Source organism: Eschrichtius robustus, chromosome 8 (genome assembly GCF_028021215.1).
Source record: "Eschrichtius robustus isolate mEscRob2 chromosome 8, mEscRob2.pri, whole genome shotgun sequence".
NCBI lineage: Eukaryota > Metazoa > Chordata > Mammalia > Artiodactyla > Eschrichtiidae > Eschrichtius > Eschrichtius robustus.
Genome location: NC_090831.1, coordinates 108,539,156 through 108,557,905, shown reverse-complemented (window position 1 = coordinate 108,557,905; position 18,750 = coordinate 108,539,156). Strand labels below are relative to the sequence as shown.

The 18,750-nt window shown below is 43.7% G+C and overlaps 1 long non-coding RNA gene across 1 annotated transcript in view; it reads left to right on the top strand.

Annotated features, from left to right (window-relative positions):
• Positions 1 to 1,819: 1,819 nt before the first annotated feature.
• Positions 1,820 to 18,750, top strand: part of LOC137768561 (uncharacterized) — a 164,898-nt gene continuing 147,967 nt past the window's right edge. The window contains exon 1 of the long non-coding RNA XR_011074758.1: positions 1,820 to 2,326. This is a non-coding gene — a long non-coding RNA (uncharacterized lncRNA). The remainder of the gene's footprint in view (positions 2,327 to 18,750) is intronic.

The following is an 18,750-nucleotide window of genomic DNA, read 5'->3' as shown; positions in this document are numbered from 1 at the left end:
GCAGAACCGCAGCTGCCGCAGCAAGTCCCAACCATCCGCCCAGGAAGCGCCGCAACCCAGACTCGGGAGGGGCGGAGAGGGAACCAGGCTGGGGCCACCGCCGAGGGGGATTTTTGCCCCCACTTTGCGCCACACACTCTTTTCCCAGCTCAGGGGCAAGGGAACAAAATCAGGCTAAAACCGACCAGGCCAAGCCCTTGAGGGAAGCTGGGGTTCGGCGTCAGCAGGGATGGGACCAGAGAGAAGGGTGTGAAGGAGACCCCAGTTGAGGCAGGACATTGCAGGTAAAGAAGGGGAAGAAGAGGCCGAGAAGTCGAGGGCCAGACTGTGAAGGAGAATAAAGGAGGTCAAAGAGAGGTAAGGAGGTAGAGTTGCTGAGAAGGGAGAGCGAGCAGGGAAGGGGAGGAGGGGACCTGCTGGGGAAGGAGGACTGGGAGGGAATATTTGGGGAGGCTTGAGCTAAGTATCCAGGCAGCACAGGGCTGAATTGGGAGGCAAAGGCAGAAAAGGGGAAAGGGATAGAAGAATTAGGCGTTAGATAGGAAGGTAAATATTGGGGGACATATTAAGGAATCAGAAAGGATGTAGTGGAGATCATGCATCATGGCTGATGAGGGAAACTGATGAGCTGGAAAGAGATACAGTCAAGGCAAAGCCAAAAAGAAAGGATGATCTTCCGTTCCATTTTTCAGTTTCCTATAAAGTTTTTCATAATTTTGCCAAACCAACAGGGAGTTTTCCTTATAAATGGAAAAGCATGAACTGAAACATAGAAAAAGCCGTTTAGCTTAGATTTACAGGATAAAATCTCATGGTCCACCCAATCTTTAAGGCAGAGATATAGGATTGGGGGTTGTGATTCAATAACACTGACGGCACTCAAAACTGATATTACAGTTTCCACATCACTGGACTTAAGTCTTTCAAAGTTTTTGTTAAATGCTTCAGTAATGCTAGAAATGATGACAAAATCATTGGTTCAAAATATCATAAAAAGGCATACACTTTACTTTTTTCTCTATACACACATATACATGTATATGTAAATCTATATGTAATTTCTAGTGTCTAGCATGTCCGCAATGATTAAGGGGAAAATGTGTTTTTCTGATTATTTGATTTCCCACCAAACACACACTACGCATTTTACAGCAGATCAGCTGCTTCTCACCATTTGAAAGAATGTGGTCAGAAAAGTAATGCAAAAACTGCCACTTTGGTTTTGTCTGTACCTTCCAGGTCATATCGTCGTACCTCACTTCCTGACACAAACAAGTTTTTACTGTTGTCAGCAACAAAGCCCTAATATAGCTGCGGAAGAGAAAAACTGCATTGCATTTGCCTCCTGCAAGCATCATCAACACAGTTACCGAAGGAATGTAATTCCAGAAAAGCTTTAAAGCTGGTGTGATGGTAATTATGTATCAAATGCCTGATTCTATTTCTGTTATTATTTTGTCATTTCTGATCTACTCAAGAGCAGGCTGAACTCGCAGAGGGACAAATCCAGTTTTTCTTTTTCCCTTGGTAAAATTTAATCGGACCCGATACAAAACTCATTGCTCTTGGGGAAAATAAAGTAGGAGCCACGAAATGTAATTTTAACAGAGCGTGGGTTTTGTGACTGTAGGAAAGGATTTAAGGACGCTCCTTCTGTTCGGTTTCCTATGTAATGAGCGAAGGCTACACGCACGCACAGACGCCACAGCTCCCGGATGCTGTGGCTCACTTATCTGGGCTTCTGCAGCGCCAGAAGCCCCTCCGGGATGCTGCGAGGGGCTCTCGGTGGGTGGTGGTACAAACGCTGCGGCCGCTGCCGCCAGTCCTGCCGCTGCTGTTGTTGCTGCTGCAGTCACGTGGGAGGCCCTTTAAGTTTCCATAGAGAGGCCTCTCCGGTGTCACATGATGGACATGATATAATGAAACAACATTGTGGAGAGGAAAGCATTAGGGGAGCCCACGGCTACAAAAACAAGTGAGTGAGAAGAGGTGGGAGGAAGAGAAACTACGCACCTCCCCTGCAGCCGAGCCGCACGCAGCAGCAGCCCGCGAGAAGTGGGCGACGCCGGGGGGGAAGGGAGACCCGGTCCCCAGCCCCGGCTCGGGGACCCCGCTGCCCACCGCCAAGAGAACAACTTTTAGCCGGCAGCCTCGGCCAGCACTGCACCTGTCTCCAGAGCCTCCATCGCTCCTCGTGATGACCAAAGGGGCATTCTAGAAGAATATGTTCTACAAATATACATGCGCATCATTTTCCCCCTTGCGTCTCGCTCCGGAGGAAGGAAAGAGAAAGGGATTTAAGCAGCAGCGTGTGTTCAGCCCCAAGGTAAGTTCTGGAGGGTGGGGAAAGCCGGCCCAGCCGGACTTTGGTATGGGAATTTTGTTCTCCGTTTGGACCTCTCGAGGTGAGCGAGGCATCCTCTCGCTGCTGGCGAGGCGGAGGGTTCGATGGTCCAGCAGAAACATTTCCACCGTGGACTCTGTTATTTCCTCTTTAGCACGCCCGGCGGTCCCACCCTGGGACTCCCCGGGGTCCCTCGCCTCTCCCCGGAAGGGGCCGCAGGTCCCGGCCGGGATGTTGGCGAGTCGCGCAAGGGAAGGTAGGGGTTGTGGCGTTATCCGGGAATGCCGAGGCGATTTCGCCATGTTTGTGTTGCTAAGAGCACTTTTTTCCCCTTTGAGGTGGCTTGATGCCACATGGCTCCTCCGGAGCTGCTGCCGGTTTGAGAGTGTGTGTGTGTGTGTGTGTTTTTTTTTTTCAATGTCCGCATTCCAGCTAATGTTGCGCAGATAAAATTCAAACTTGAGGTAAACAGAAGAGGAGGAGGAGGAGGAGGAGGAGGAGGGAGGGGGGGAGACTGTTTCCATTTCGAGATCCCACCTCTTCACTCCGCGGAGACTAACATCCTGAACCTCGAGAGCACTCGCTCCTTTCTTCCCCCTACCCTACCTTTGCTGTCGACCAGAAATAAGGCGGCGGCGGCGGCGGGGGGCGGGGTGGGGGGGAGTGCTCGTAGAGGACGCGGTGTCTGAGTTCTAAAGGCAAAAACAGCCCCTGGCACCCAGGCCTTTGGCCACCTCCCTCGTTCTGCCGAGAGGGACGGAGGATGCAGTGCTGTGCTCTGGAGCTGGGGGACCGGAGGACCGCTCTCCCGGGCGGGGCCGGGGTGCCTGATTCCCCTCTCACTCGCTCTTACTTTAGGGAACCGGACGGCGTCGCTTCCAACACCCCCCCCGCCCCCCCGGCGCAGGTTCCAGAAGGCGGGCTGGGTGGGTCTCCAGGTTTCCAGAGAGCGAGTGGCGTAGCAGGTGTGTGGTGGGCATTTCTATTCTACAAGTCTTGCATTTGGTGGGACGACGTGGGAAGTCTTAAAGCGAGTAGATGGGCAGAGCTGCGTCTTTTTTTTTTCCGATTAGGGAGAAAAGACCACCCCCCACCCCGTTTTAAATATCTGATTCAGCTCGAAGCTAGGCTGAAGGGTGAGTGGAGATGTGTAAGGGTGAGGGGTGAGCTTCGTCATGTGGAAAACTAGGCTTCTGACAGCTTGTGGCTACCCCCACCCCCGGGGCGGAAGATGTGGGTTGGGGGGGTCCGAGAGGGGTGACGTCCCTCGGGGTGGGAGCAGCTCGGGGTCCCGAAGTGCGCCAGGGTCCGCAGCCCAGTCGTGAGGGAGTGCCGGCGCCGGGAGGAGGCGGCCACGTGAGGAGGGTCTGCGGAAGCGCCGGAGCTGAGAGATGGGGGTGAAGTGCGTAGCAGAGTCGTGACCGGGGCTGACACGAAGCAGCCGTGGGCGGCGGGCCGAGGAGGAGCGGAGACTCGCGCGGGCCCGACCCCAGCGCCGTGGCGACGGTTTTATTCCGAGCCGCGGCCGGAGCCTCCCACGCAGGGCCGGCGTCCCGGCCGCGGGTGGGTGCGCACGCCAAGGCCTTTTCCCGGGAGACCGTTTCCGGGCGGGGTCCCGGGCCCGGAGCGACGGCTGTAAACAGGGTGGCGCCCTCTGCCCTCCCGCCCCCGGCCGGCCGGGGCGCGCGGCCGGCGGCGCCGGGGGCGGCGGAGGCGCGGTCGCGGCGCCGGGCAGTGGCGGCGGGGGCGCGCCCGCTCCCCGCCGCCCCCGCGCGCCCCCGCTGCCCGGCCGGCCAGCCCTCTCTGTTTTTGTTTTGATGGAGCCCGCGTGCAGCTGGCGCGTGTCGAGTCACGTGCCGTGGGCGGGAGGGGGCTGGGGCGCGCGAGGCGAGGGCGCGGTGACGCACGCGTCTGGAGGGCCGGCAGCCCGCGGGGGGCTGTCGCCAAAGGGGCGAGGGGGCGTGTGCCCCAGACAGATCCGGACCGCGCCGGGTGTCAAGGCCGCATCTGGTGGAGTTTCTGGGAGTTGATCCTCGGTGAGCAGTATGCGGACGTGGGTGTAAATCCCACCGCCCTTTGAGTTCGTCGTCACAGCATCTAGGCGATCCTGGTCCGTTCGGGCTGGGGGGCCTGCCTGCGCTGATTCAGTTAGAAATCGAACAGACTTTGCCGGCCTGTGTATCGGTGGTCATATAGAGACTTATATGTGGTTCTCAATCCAGGCTGCACGTTATAAGTAACTGGAGCGCTTTAGGAAGAACTCCGATTCCCGGCCCAATCGAAACCAAATCCAAATAGATCCTAAACATAGTGTATTGGAAAAACAAAAAAAAATCTTCCTAAGTATTTTTGATGCACGGTGAGGGATGAGAACTTACTGAGGTAACTAGCTTGCTGGATGGAATAGATAGCTGTGAAACCATCCGTCTTCAGGGATGAAATAGCTAACACGTATTGATCTGTCACTAGATAGGGCTAACTCTGTGCAGACGTGTGGGGACATACTTGATGAAACATTGTAACCCATGTTTTACAGTTGGCGAAATGGAAGCTCAGGAGGTTAAGTAAGAGTTGGTCAGTGACGACCCATAACTAGTACCCAGGGAGGCTGACTCCAGAACCCATTCTTTCAATCATTACATATGCTGCACTGGAAATCTCCCTTTACCTAAGGGCCACGTGTTCATGCGAATAGGAATACTTCGTGTTTTCCTAAGGACCAGCCAGTTTATCTACATATATTTATATATGTATTTTTATCTGCAAGTCTTGCTTGTACCAAAGGGAGGAGACTCGCTTGGTAAATTCGTTAAGGCCTTTAGGCTGCTAACATTTTCTATAAGTTTATTGTGAAGAGAGGAGAGAGGATCCCAGTAATTTGAAGAGAACTGATTCCATGGAAGTTTTTGGTTTTGTTTTGAGACTTGAACATACGTGTAAAGTGAAGGGGAGAGTCCAGAAGATGCAGATAATTTCCAAGGATTTACCTGAGCAGCCACAGAAGTCCTTTAGGTTGCTGGACACGATATAATTTTGTTGGTCATAGGCTGGTTGTAGCAGAAAGTGCAAGGCAGTATACAGAGTAGCAGAAGTTTTGCTGTGAAAATTTGGGAGGAAAAAGCAACTACTCTGGTCTGGAGTACAGAAGTGTTGCTTCTGCGTCCTCCTTTTATTTATTTCATTTGCTTCTCTGTCAGATAAACTCCTATTGGGAATATTTAGATGCGGGGGTAATCCATCTGTTTTGAAAATGTGTTCATTGATATATACTCTAAGGATATTCCAAATAAAACTCACAGGCAACAGAGGTTTTCCCCTGAAAACAAAGAGTTCCAATTACAATGTTTTTGTGACCAATACGTATTATTAAATGGTACTGTGTAACAAAGAGACATCTCTTTATTCCTACTAATGATTGCTGTCTAATATTGTTAGCTGTATGGCAGACATAGGCAAATTACCTATCAAGTTTTTGTGATTGGTTTTCACGTTACTTGCAGTTTTGGTGAGGAAAGCTTATAGACCCATCAGGGCAAGCTTGACATAACCGCGAGTGTCACGTTCTGGCATGGAAATAGCTCTCTAACCCAATCTCCCTCCCTCCGTTGTCGTCTCCATCCCTGTTGACCACCAAAGATACTTTAATCCAGCATTGCCAAACCACTTGTTCCTTTGCACAGCTTTGTTTTCTGCTCCTAGGGTGCCTCCTTTAGAAAATTTCCCCTGATTTCTCCTCGGAAGACATTTAAAAATATTCTCCTGTGTCACCTTTATGCCTTGCACGTACTTGTCTCAGTGCACTTTTCACAACATATATTGTTTTTATTTATACGTTGGACACCTCTACTAAATTGACTTCATAAAAGATTGAATGGTGATTGTTTATCTGTGTATAACTGGTACACAGTAGGCACCCAAGTTTGTTGCGTCAGTCTAAATTGAATTTGAGTTGCATTATTTGGGTTGATCTCCCATCTTCATTCTTAACTGTCCTCACGTCTGCTAGCTACTAGGCTAAAAGCACACGTCCTTGCACAGAGAATTCAGAGTACCACCAACACATTCTAGTAAAAAGAATAGGAAGGGAGGGGCTAAATGTAATCAGCTTTTCACTTGTTTCCCAATTTTATTCTCAATTCGCCAATTGTTTACTCATGTACACTGGGAGAGATGTTCAACATTATCATTTCTCAACTTAGGAAGAAAGAAGTGGCACTAAATTACCGATGAACATGCTTTTTATGTGTAGTAGCAGAATATGGATGCATCATCACATTTCATTACACTGTAATTTTCAGATTTAGTATTGCAGAGGTATTTATAGAGCAGCACTGTCCCATAGAGCTTCTGGGATGATAGAAAGGACTTACAATGATATATGTATAATGACTTATAAGTGGTAGCCACTAAGCATTTGAGGCTAGTGAGCCACTTTAAATGTGGCTAGTGTGCCATAGGAACTGAACTTCTCATTGATTTAAATGCAAATAGCCACAAGTGGCTGGTGGCTACTGCATTGGACAGCACAGTTATAGAGGATTTGCTTAGGTTTAAGTCTAGTGTTTGATAGGTAAACATTAGCTTACAGTGTTCTGCCTTTAAAAGAAAAATTTTAATTCATTTTATAGGGCATGGCAACATGCTTCCCGTTCATAGATTATAAGGTGTTTCCAGGGTGATATCTTTGACCTTTGTAAGGCCTTCATATTGTAGAGCATCTGTCTGTGTGTTCTGTGGGCTTTTCATGTAGTTCATGTGGTCTCCCATTTTTAGGAGCAGAGTGGAGTGATTATGAGTCATTATGATTTTGAGTAATTATTTAAAAAATCAAATGGAATTGAGCCCTTGGTGTATAAACGGATTGGAAGTCCTGTGAGCTTAATCAACACTTCCCTAAAAAAAAAACCAAACACTTCCCTAAGATGTTTTTTGAAGAGCAGGCGCTACGTTTGTCTTACTGGCCATTATATTCCCAATGTCCTTGTATAGTACCTGACACATAGCAAGTGCTCAGAAATATTTGTTGAATGAAGGAATGTTCAAATAATTTAACCCCTCTAATTTAGCCTCAGAGGGTGTGTTGTGGAGCTGAGGAGGAGGCCTAGAATCAATAACTACACTGTAATTTACAATTCTTCCAAGGAATGAATGCAGTCTCTCCAGGGGCACTCTCCTTGACTCAGTGACTTTGATTCCTCTTCTGTAAGTATATATATAGCTGGAATTGTTACCCCTAATTAATGACAGAGAAAAATAAAGTCACAAGAAGATTTGGCGCTCAGGTCACACAGAGGGGTTTGGAAGTGTAAATCAAATCGAAGTAGTTGTTTCTGTTGCTTTGTGCGCTTGTCCGTGATTCTTCCTGAAAGAAATAGTCATGCGCTGAGCCATGTTAGTTGGTTTGTGAAATCGAAGGTAATTATATATGTTAATAGAGTCTGGAAAGAGGACTGAAAATAGCTCTTGTATGGCATGACATTGAGAAAACAGCTTCTATATGAGAAACAGGAATGGAAACCTTTAAACCTCTAAATCTCAGTCTGTGGTAATCCTAACACCCAAGTGATAAATGTCTCAAAGAGGATATTTTAAAATGTAAATAGAAACAGATGTTTAGTTGTGCAGATAACCACTAACAGACTTTGAAATATTTATATAAAAAGGTATGAGATACATCAAACATCTGTTTAGAGCGAGAGCCCTAAGCGGAAAATTATAGATTTCATTTCACGTGGTAGATGCTATATTGGTGGGTTGATGACGCAGCCCCATATGTGGTCTGGTACTTGTAGAAGATGATACAGACTCTCTCAGTGCTGTGCGTCAGACTTACCTAGTTTATGGGGTTATGTGTGGCTGGATTATAGCCCTGTCATCATTCCTAGAACACAGGCTAGCTTCCTATCATTCTGCCACTATGTGTTGCACATATGAAAACTAAGGTAAGTAAAACATAATTGAAAATATAAATCTGTTGTCTAAAAAAATAATATGATACATTCCAAGATAAAATGTAAAGTTTTTTGAGGGGGATCTTTTAGCAGTTTCTGGCCTCTTAGTCCTTTATGACTACTTTCAAACGCCTTTGGTGTGTGAACCTCTTTGGTGGTGGTAGTGGGGAGCCCCCAAACCAAAAACAAACTATCAACCATGTGTCCCATAAATTCCTGCTGTTGCCCTCAAAACGGAGCCAAACACAACCATAACAAGACAAAACCCACCACTGCTGTCAGCAACAAAAGTTAGCCCACCCAACCAAACGAACAAATAAGAAAGCCTATGAGATTTGAGTTGTTGCTTTTGTGGAGAGGCCAATAATGTGAAGTCTTTTTTTAGGTATTAAATGTGAATTACTCGTGACAAAAAAAATTTATATCTGCCTAAGTATTTAGCAGTGATATAAGAATTCCTGCTTGTGGTAGCTCAAGATGTAGTCAGCCTAGAAGATCCTGTGTGGCTACTTGGATTTAGGTGTATAGTTTAAGAAGCGTTTTGAAGGTTTATTGAGAACTGTCTTTAGTGACCTCGGTCACTAGCTTTGGTGTAAGAATTGAAGGAAGTTGCTAGCTTCATTTCTTTCTCATCAGTGGGGTGGTGGGATTGGGTCAGTGGTTCTCAAACTTCAGTGTGTGTAGAATCACTGAGGGCTTGTTAAAACCCAGATTGCTGGAACCCACCCCAGAGTTTCTGACTCAGTAGGTCTAGGGTGGGCCTAATGATCTGCGTTTCTTACAAGTTCCCAGGTGATGCTGGTGTTGCTGGTCAGAGGACTACATTTTGAGAACCATAAGATTTGATCATCTACTCTAAAGTTCTATGATTCTATGCCTGTTTTTTGTACCTTTTCAAGTTGTAGCACCTACCCTTGGACTTCTGCAAAATTATTTCATTTAAAGATTGCTATATGGCAAACTGAGGTTTGAAAGTTTAAAATGGATTAAATTAATTTTATTTTGAGAGTTCAGAATTCCATATATTTTGCAAAAACTCTGAGTCTGTTAAAACTCACATTGGGATTCTTAACACAATAGTGGAAGTCTCCAGTTAAAACACATTGAAATATTACTGATGTTATTAAATGACAAAACTGTTTGCTGCTCCCTAAACCTAAATGTTTAGGTATCAAATCTAACCAAGTGCCTCTTAATATACAGCTATGGAGCATGATACATCACATTAGATAATTGTGAACTTACTAAATAAATGGTTTTTATGAGATGCAGTTCTTTTCCTAGTTAAAGCTAGTCTGTGGGTCCATAGTGGGTTCTAATAGCGTTAACCTGGGCATTGTCCTCTGAAGATAACTGCCTCGTAGAAGACTCCTGGTTGCAGGAATGAGATACGCATCAGGAGATGAAGAGTAAGCCAGGGCACGGCCCTTCCCTATTTTGAGGACTTGGGGGAAGAGTGGAGGCTCTGCAGTTTCTCAGTGAAGGGGCTCTGGGTCTGGAATCTGGTAGGAAGGCAGTGGAGATGCCAGGAGATGTCTTAAAGCAGCCCTTGCAGAGCAAGCACACTGTTCTCACCCAGAGTATATGTTTATTTTGCTAGGCTGGGGTCAGGGTGGAGGGGGAAGAAGGGGAGGATTGAGGGGGAGGACTTAGGGGAGGGGTTCATGGAGATGCCAAGGCATTCTAACAGGTGGTGCTCTGGAAGCATTCCAGATTAAACTAGACTCCCAGAGTCAGAATGATTCAAGGCTGAAGTGACTAGAAGTGAGGTTTGACAGTACATTTTAATATGAGTGAATTTATTGGAGAAGAAAGAATAGTAAGATTTGGGGGAAAATATAATCTTATCTGAGAGCAAGGAAATAAAAAAGAAGAAATGGGTAAGGAGTAAGGAATGGGAGGATGAAAATGAAAGGTTTTAAGTATTAAATGTTCTAAACCTTATTGTGGATATGTCAAGGCTAGGTAATAGCACAGGTTTCTTTTGTTAGAAAATAAATTAATGAGTTTTCCTTTTCATTTCCGGTGAATCCTTCAAATTATCACCAGATGCTATTACTTGACTTAAATCAAATGCCTTTCCAAAGTTATGCCCAGAATTCATGCAGTGCTTACAATTTTAGATTGCTTTATGATCGTTAACTAGTTTAAATCAAATTCCTGGAAGGCACACGTGGTGCTTATTATGGATGTTTTTTATGGATTAGGAAACATCATTTGTGTAGCACAGGCCACAAAGCTGGGCTGAGGCCACGAAATCTCCCTGCTTTGCACATCTAGCAGTTTAATTTTTTCTTGAAATTCTTTATTTTCTGACTTCTTTTATAAAATGGTTGCATATTAAATCTTAGAGTTGATTTAGCATCCATATAATTGATTTTAGACTATATTTCATGGATGCAGCCTTAGATTTTGATCTACTGCTGATTTCTTTGAAAAGAACTGCATGTGATTTGCTATTTAGATCTGCAGTCATTTCTTGACTCGAATATCTGTGGTATAATCTCCGTAACTGAATCTGTGAAGCAGTTTTGGATTCTTTAGACTTGGCAGTTGGAGGCTGGGATTGGCGGTCTACATGACAAGAGTGCTGGGGAAGGCCCATGGGCCCATTTTCACTGAGCAGCCAGAGGGAGGGAGGTGCAGCTGTGTCATCCCCACCCTCCATCTCTCTTCATTGGTTCTCCACCCCCATCCCCACCCCCAGTACCTTTGAAAAACTTCCTGTGCTTTAGGGAGTTAAGACACAACACACTAGCACTTGGCAACATCTGTCTTTGTCTTCCCACATCTCTTGAGGTTCCTGTCTTCCAGCTTCTGACATTTCTGTTTCTCTGACAGCCAGGTGCCTGGCCTCTAGTTGACCGAAGTCACCCGTGGATGTCCTTTATGGTCCTACCTCCATGTGCTTCTTCCTTTTCCTTCTAGATCTGTGCTGTGGCGGATCTTATTTAGTTCGGTGGAAAGAGTATTGAGGTTAGAATAGTGTTACTATCTCTAATAATAATTAGCGTGTACCTGCCTCTTTGGATGCTGTGCTAGGGGCTCTATATTCTTTCCACTGGGGTCTAGTTCCCACTCGCTACAGAACTTGGGAGAGTGTCCAAGTCTGTGCCACAGGCTGCTTGTCTGTAAAATGAGGGCTTGGTGGAATGTGGAGTAAGGTGTTTCTGGCCCTAAAGTGCTATGATTGAGTTTTTTCCCATTGTGGTAGGATGGTAAACCCTCACAGGAGTACTTTAGCTTTTTGAAAGATCCATGTTAATCAAGACTGGCCTCAGTGTAGGGGCGTTGCTTCTGAGTCCCAGGATCAGGAGATCCGGGACTCCTTGAAGTTAGGGATGGGTCTCGAGGGCACCCTTCTCCATACTTGTACTATCTACATCAGAACACCTGGAAATTAATTGAACCTGAACACTCCAGTTTGGAAGGGTTGTTGACCCCCAATTTGGAAGATTCTTCTGCTTCTTTCATCTCCATGATAGAGGCACTGGGCGATATTTAGACCACTAGGGGAGTTTCTGGGAACCTGCTTAATACTTCTGTTAATTCTTGTACAACTCATTAAAAAAAATGCTACCCCAGGTCTTTGTCTTGCAAAATTGTACATGGTCTGTGACCTTCAGTGCCTGTTTCCTATTTGCAGGGGAATTTTTGTTAGTACTGAATCTTTTCATAATGTTCACAACCACACTTACCTGTTCATTGTCAAGGCCATTGACAACTGTTTTGCTTTCTGCTTTTATACTGATGTATCATGCATCCATTGCACATATTGTCCATTTTGTAAAAACCTACGATTATCTTTTTTTGTTTCTCTGTGTTTCCAGAGAGATTAATCATTGTTAGCTATGCTAGGAACACTTACTTCGTTAGCTTTGTCCTTAGTGTCACTAATATTTCTTCAGCTTTTTCTAATTTTTAGCTCTTCAAAATTGTGTAATACCTACTTTTTGTAGGCTCTGCCCCAAAAGAATTTGTGAGGGCTCTTCAATCTTTAGTGATTATTGCCTGAAAACGCAGGTACTTGATAGCAACAGGTGAAAAGTATTTTTAAATAAAATGCCATTCATAGCCTTTCTTTGGATTTCATCTTTGAAATGTGTTGTCTATTTTATGCCTTTTAGTTGTTGAAGTTACTATGCAGGCTTCTCCTATTTTTATGGAAAAAGATGCCAAAATCCTCCTTTGCTCCAACTTTTAAAGGGTTCAACATTAAGATTCCTTCTGCTATTAATTTAATTCTTCTGAAGAGGAACAGAGGAGTTTGCCCTTTGCCGTATGTATATCTTTGTTACTACCTAACTAGCAGTTTTGAACAAAGACTTCATTAGCTTTGTGAATCAATAATCTGTTTAGTCATTTCATGTCAACTGCAGAGTATTTTGAAGATACATATTTTTCGTAATAGAAAATCATTTGAGATCCTAAAAAACAAATATTTCCAACAACAGATTTGCTTTAAAAAGATTTTTAAAGAGATCATCTGTATAAGAAACCATGCCTTATAATAGCTGCGTTTGCTTGTGTGTGGGGAGCATGATGGTGGCCTGATAGCCTAGGCTCCTTCTGTGTCCGAGGTCCCAGCCCTTTGATTGAGGAAGGGGCCCGTGTGGTTGAGGGACGGCTGCAGTGGCATCCAGAGGATATGACTGGAAATGCCCTCCTTCGGACTGTATTTCGTTGTTGTCTCTGGACAGCACCAGTTGTTTGAAAGCACTGAATTGCATTTGTATAAATATACATAGTACTTGGTAAAACATCTTTTTGGATCATTGTGCTCTTTCAGAGTTGAGATACAAGCTCTGGAAAGATGACTCATCAGGAACACGTCAGGTCCTGGACATTCCTGGTAAACAGTGTAGTGTATTTTGGATCATGGCTTCTTCTGTGTTACTGTTCATGCATTGGAATCCTCCTGATCCTCGATGTGGAGACTAGGAGCAGGCACAAGTAAACATGTCTTCTCTGGGCAAACTTTCTGTCCAGAACTGAACAAAAGAAAACAAACGGGCTTCCCTGATGGCGCAGTGGTTGAGAATCTGCCTGCCAATGCAGGGAACACGGGTTCGAGCCCTGGTCTGGGAAGATCCCACATGCCGCGGAGCAGCTGGGCCCGTGAGCCACAATTACTGAGCCTGCGCGTCTGGAGCCTGTGCTCCGCAACAAGAGAGGCCGCGATGGTGAGAGGCCCGCGCACCGCGATGAAGAGTGGCCCCCGCTTGCCGCAACTAGAGGAAGCCCTCGCACAGAAACGAAGACTCGACACAGCCAAAAATAAAAAAATAAATAATTTTAAAAAAAGAAAGAAAACAAACAAGAACACTTAAAGGTGTCTGCAGTCTGTCTAAAGGCTTGTGGATGCCGGCACCCCGTGGCCTTGGGGTACTGACAAGGCATTTTGGGCCATTCCTCTCCTTGTTTATCTCCTTTCTTTCTGTCTTCCCATGTTCTTTACTCTCTTGATTTCCTTCCTTTTTTTTTTTTTTTTTTTTCCTTCTTGGGTTCTTTTCTGTTTCTTTTGTTCTTCCTTTCCCTTTTGTCTTTCCCATTCACCGTATGAATAGCCAGTAACAGCTGACAGTTCCCACAGGCACTTTTTTAGCCTGACTAAATGGCAGCCCAGAGCCAAAGACAGGTTTTACTATGACAAGATGCTGGTGCAGACTCTTTCTAAAGATTTGAGTATGTTTATACAGCGGATGCCATGCTGAATGGAAAATATATGTGAAATGTATGACTTCCCAAACTCTTTAGGATATTTAAATAAGCATTCAAACAGGTTTTAGATTGAAGTTTAAATTTTGTGCTAAAGGACATCCTGCCAAAATTCAGGTGATAATAATCATATAGATAATGAATTTCAGGATTCTTTGTATTTTTGAAATTTTTGGTAAACAAAGATGTGGTTTGGGTTACAATAATGTTTTTAAATTGCTTAAGCTGTAACTAAGTTTGGTATAAAAAATGTGACTGCATCAAATTTGTGTTAAATACACAACTATTACTTATGCCACTGTCAAGGATCAGAGTATATTCTAGCTCTGCGGGGGCTTGAGAGCTAATTTAATTTAGTCTTCTTACTCTGTAGATGAGACAGTTTACTTAATTTTACACACCTGGTTAGTGGCATAGCTGACCACAGTTTGGCCTTCCACTTCCCTATCCACTCTGCTTTTTTTGGACAGAAAGTTAAATTTATGAAATTTAGAGGTAAAATGGACAGAGAAGCCTGGGAAGAGTATATGAGTTCTAAACCTAGCTTGACTTTCATTTGCTAGTGATGGGGTGTTGGACTGGGTGTTTAAGCTCTCTGGATCTCATTTTTGGAGGGTTGAACTTAAAGATCTCTTCCAGGTCTGTGACTTGTACTCAGGTGAGAAAAACGAAATAGATTTAGAATCTTCCTATTTTACATTTGTAAAATTTCAATTTGTGCAATTTCAATTTGAGTCTTATTTCAAGAAGAAGCGCTCCTATTTTTTAGTAGGTGTCATTTGTATATTTTCCTATTGTCAACTTTTCCAAAGTGTATTGCTGTTAGACACAGGTTGTTGTCTTAGTCAACATGATAGCTGCCTCTGGCATCACCTTGATTAACTGAAGTAAATACACATTCAGAGGCTGGTCTCCCTTAGTTTCAAACTGGTGGGAGAGTACCATGCAGGAATATTCCATAGGTGACTGAGAGGTGCTTTTTTTTTTTCTCCAAATCGTTGACAGTTTATTACAGCGTTAGAGAGTAATGTCAAATAAATAAAATGTAAGAGAATTGGCTATTCTAACTTCTAGAGTTGCTTTATTTGGGATTGTGGAACAGGTTTTTCCATTCTCAGTAGGATAATCTGTCCTTGTGTTAGGGCGTAGACAGTTGTGGGAATCTGAAAGGACAGGAAAGATGAGATGAGTTTTCATAACATATTGGAGAAAAAACTGAGGAGACTGGAGAAGCTTTTCTAAGAAGACTGAGCTTTGAGACCTTTCCCTCATTGCTTAGCGGTGGTTCCCTTGCCCCTCTTTGTTTGGAGAAAGCTGTTCTTTCAATAAACACTTTTTGAGCTGGGTGCTGTGGGAATTACAAAAGGATTATTCATCCAGAGCTTCATCCTCTAGGTATTTACTCTCTCGCTGGGTTCCCAGTGCTTAGGCCGAGAAAAGATGCAGTAAATGTCTGAGTGCCCCAAAGAGTGGCTAGACAAGGAGAGAGAAGGGAGAAGGACTCAAGCAGTAGGGGAAGACCCCAAGGAGCCGTGACATTTGAGCAGTTTGAGTTAAGAATAGCTAAAGAACTTGTTTTAATTTTCTTTTGGAAGAGAGTACGAGGGATGAGATTGGGTTAGGTTAGGACATAGGCCTGGTAGTTGGGAAATGACAATTTTATGTTTTAAGGTAGCAAATGAGGGGACCCTATGGGAGTACCAGAGCCTTTTTACTCCCTTTTTATTTTGAAGATGTCAAACCTTTAGGAAAACAGTACTGTGAACACCTATTTACTCTTCTTCTAGATTAATCAGTTGTTAACATTTTGCCACATTTGCCTCATGTTCTGTGTATGTATGTTTTTGAATCAAATGTGGTATATACATTTGTATTATTTTGCTTAACGACTTGAATATAAGTTGCAGATACTATGACATTTCACCTCTAAATACCTGCTAAAGAGGACATTCTTCTGTATAACTACAATACAATTATCACACCCAACAAGTTTTGCATTGATATAACAACATGGTCTAGTATATAGAAAATATTTACATTCGGGGGTGGAATGTGTATTTATTTATTTATTTAAAATCAGGTGGATTTGTCAGACACAATGCATATTTAATGAATTTGTGGGACAAGAGAATAGGGCCACAGAAACTGGTTTCTGCATATTTTAAAATTCCTGTATAGCCATTAAGATAGAAGGAGGAAGCTCATTGTATTCTGATATGCTAGATCCTTGAAGATACCATCTTAGATAAGAACAAGGCCTAGGGGCTTCCCTGGTGGCGCAGTGGTTGAGGATCTGCCTGCCAATGCAGGGGACACGGGTTCGAGCCCTGGTCTGGGAAGATCCCACATGCCGCGGAGCAACTAGGCCCGTGAGCCACAACTACTGAGCCTGCGCGTCTGGAGCTTCTGCTCCGCAACAAGAGAGGCCGCGACAGTGAGAGGCCCGTGCACCGCGATGAAGAGCGGCCCCCGCTCGCCGCAACTAGAGAAAGCCCTCGCACAGAAACGAAGACCCAACACAGCCAAAAATAAATAAATAAATAAATTAATTAATTAATTTAAAAAAGCCTTTAAAAAAAAAAAAACAAGGCATAGAAGAGCGTAAAGAAGAATTTATAAACAGCTGTGAATGGATGGGTGGATGGATGGATAGATAGAACATCTCTGGAAGGATAAAAAATGAACTATAACATTTCATGCCTTTAGGAGAAGGAAGTAGGTAGCTGGAGGACAGGGAGACTTTTCCCTGAATACTCTTTTTTACCTTTTGAACTTTGAACATATTATTTATTCCAAAATAAATAGTAAGTAAGCATAGACTTACATTGGCACTGTTATTAACCTTGTAGGGTGTAGGACAATACTTCTCTTTATGTCTTAAAGAAATTTGGAGAATGAGACCTGATGGAGGAAATTTTTTATCTTTTAAATTTTGAAGTTTGATGTTTGTGTCACTTAATGGAAAAAGATGTTCTTGGTGTAAGAATATATTTTTCTCAGGAACTGCTGGTGTGGAGAGGAGGGACTTGGTGGGGGTCTGGTATCCAGAAAGTCTGGGAATTCCATAGAGGAAGCACAAAGGAAGATGTAGAAGGAGTTTGTTTATTCCTCTTGAATAATTTTTTCCTCCTCTAAGAATGGGAAACAAGAAGAGAATTTTGTAGTTTGTTTCAGTAGAAAAGTACAGAAGATGGCAAAGGGGACACAGAGTTTACATTTCGTATATATTCATGCTGCCTTTGATGATGAAAGAAGATAAGTACATTAAAAAAGCTGCTAAGAGAAAATGAACATTTAGGAATAAGGGCTGGCTATTTTCTTTATTTTTAGAAGAGATTCTTGGGTTTTACTGAAGATTATATGAAGACTAAAAGAAAGCCGTACTGAATAAGTACTAGAAATCTATGTTATTAGTAAATTATTTCCATTTGATAGTAATTTGATTATTTCGTGTGATCGTTTTGATGTAATTATATGGCGAATTTGATATTTATGCTTAGAAATTACTCTTTCGAAGCGTTTTGAAATATGTTGCATGAAAGTTTACATTTAATTTGAGTTAACTCAGCCACAATTTTTTTTCTGTTTTTGAATGATTAACACAAAGGTATCGACTGGTACTCAGTGCTGTTTCTCTTGAAGGCCAATGTTTATTAATCAGTGAGTGTTGAATTGCTCTCAGTGTCCATTATGCATCCTGTGGTTAATGGAGACAGATGGTCCACCCTTGATAGATGCTTCTGGAAAGTTAACATGCCAACAGTGGTAGTTACATTCCTGTCAGGGAGGGAAGCCGCTGACTGCTCAGGCAGGCCTTCAAGAGGAGGGAAACTCTGCATGGTTTGTTTGGGTGTCTAGGGTGTGACCTTGCAGGTGAAGAATTTTGATTTTTATCAATTCATTCAGAGTTGATGAGGACTGTGAGACTGAACGATGTGATAAGTAAGCTAAGCAAGCTTCCAAGCTTCCGGGAGATTGGATGTCCCAGTGAGGTAACTTGCCAAGGGAGGTGTACTGTGGTCAGTTGTAGACTGGTCGAATGGATAAAATTTGGATCATAACTTTACTTGGGAAACAGAAATAAGATGGGGAAGAATGGGATCTTTTCAACTGATATTTTCATCAAGTCATGAGAATTTGATAGAGGACTTTTTTTCGCTCCAGGGGCTGTTCTACCTTAAAAACTGGGCCTTAAAGTCAGAGCATCTTTACTGTGTGGTGCTGGCTAAAAACGAATTCTTCTCTGGTGTTCTTTGTAATTAGTTACCAAAAGCCCCATTACCCTGTGGCAGATATGTTACAATACAAAGGAGAAATAATAGTAATGATACTAATGAGGGCTTACCATGTGTTGGGCACTTTGCTCAAATGTGTTGTTTTTTTTTCCTATTATTCCATTAATTGCACAACAGCCCTAGGAAATAGATAGTATCATCATTCCCACTTTATAGAAAATCAAAGCTTAGGAAAGCTCAGGGCTTGGAGCCCAAGTTCAGAGCCAGGTAGTCTGACTCTAGAGAAGGTTATGATCTTAGCCACATGTGATAGAATTTCTTTTGCACGTTTCAGCTTCTTTCCAGTTGTGTTTTCCTTAAGATATAGCATGGCCATTTTGAGACTCCTTATCTCTCAAGTGAACACTTAGGAAATACAGTTATTGTTAAAATATTTAAGCAGTAACTGTTAGCGTAGTTTCTTTTTGAAGATTGCTGGTCTTTATTTTATGGTAATTCTGAG